Source organism: Nicotiana attenuata, unplaced genomic scaffold (assembly GCF_001879085.1).
Source record: "Nicotiana attenuata strain UT unplaced genomic scaffold, NIATTr2, whole genome shotgun sequence".
Classification (NCBI taxonomy): domain Eukaryota; kingdom Viridiplantae; phylum Streptophyta; class Magnoliopsida; order Solanales; family Solanaceae; genus Nicotiana; species Nicotiana attenuata.
Genome location: NW_017672207.1, coordinates 77,941 through 79,548, shown reverse-complemented (window position 1 = coordinate 79,548; position 1,608 = coordinate 77,941).

The window sequence follows — 1,608 nt, the reverse complement described above, 5'->3', positions numbered from 1 at the left end:
AGCTGAAATGGTCCTTTGACATGTCGCTGCCGAAAATTATAGAATATTTTAGCACTTTGGTATAGATATTTGTATGGCTATATATGATCTCATTAAGATTAAAAATTTTAAATTATTATTAATTATAAAAAGATATTATTCTTTAATGGACAAACTGCACAAAAAAAAAAAGTATCCTTTAAATTGGGATAAAGGGAGTACGATTTGTTGTTCCATAGTAAGCAAACATGACATTCCATTGACCTTTTTGCAGTTTATGTTGACGATACTCAATTACTAGCTACTAGGAATATAATGAGTATGAGATTAGTTCTCTTCGGGGTTTCTTGGATTCACAGTTAAAAATCAAGGACGTTGGAGTGTTTCATTATATTTTGGGGGATTGAAGTCAATTTATCACACATCGAGTTCTGATATCCTGCTAATCAATAGGACTAGCTTTGGGGTTGGAGGTGCTGGATAAAGGAAACATTCTGCATCTTTCTCCGGACATCAATCCCGTGGATCCAAGTTACAAGTTGTACTGTATCGTATTGTTCTATAAATATAATATTTATTTTTATTGTTACTTAAATTTTGTTGTATCGTAAAGTTAAGTAAGTCATTATACAACAATGAAATACGATCGATTTGGTGTAGTCGCGTCGTTACCTTTTTTCCTCTCATCTTGCCCCTTTTTAATTATTAAATAATCATATTTGATCCTTTACCCTCCCTTTTTATATATTAATATTACCTCGTCCCTTACTTTTTCTTTATAATATTGCAAATTTAATCTTCATATTGTTGTTGCATGACATCATAGAACGACGGCAAACAATACAATTTATCCAGTGTATACTTAAAAACAAGAAAATTTTACCTAGCTATACTACATTAGAAACCTATTTACCACCTTTATTTAGGTTCCTTGTTAATTACTTTGTATATTTATATTTACAGGTTATATACAAAACCATAAAAAAGAAAAAAATTCAAGATCCCTTAAGTGTAGCATGTCAGTTACACGACACCCAACCCCCATTTCCAATAACCTTCTACATTTAAGATTCTATTTTTTTTTCAAAGGATGTCAAAAACATTTTTCTCTTTCTTAATAATCACACAAAATCTCTCTTTAATTTTTATACCCCCAAATTTTCGATTCTTTTGCTTTTCCAAAGGTTTTCAAACCTAATTTTTCTCTTTTTTACTTGTCACCCAAAATCTCTATTTCTTATTTTTACATTGCAAAGAAAATTCGAAATATTGCTCTAGAATCAAGTTGTGGGTAAGTTTTGAATCTTGTTTTCTTTTTTTAAAAATCTTTATTGTATATGATACATCAATACCCAAAACAATACTTGATACAATACTAATACAATTATATTAAATTTTTGGTGTAGAGTTGTGATTGAAACTTGAAAAAGATGAAGATCATAAATGTATCACAAATATTTAGAAATGTATCGCGTTATTGTATATGTATCATAATTGTTGAAGGAATTATACTGCAAATGTATGATAATTGTATATTCATTGTATATTGTTATGAGCAGTTGTGAGTTCGTGACGAATTTCACAGTTTGTATCACAAATATAGGATATTTATATATTAATTTATTAATA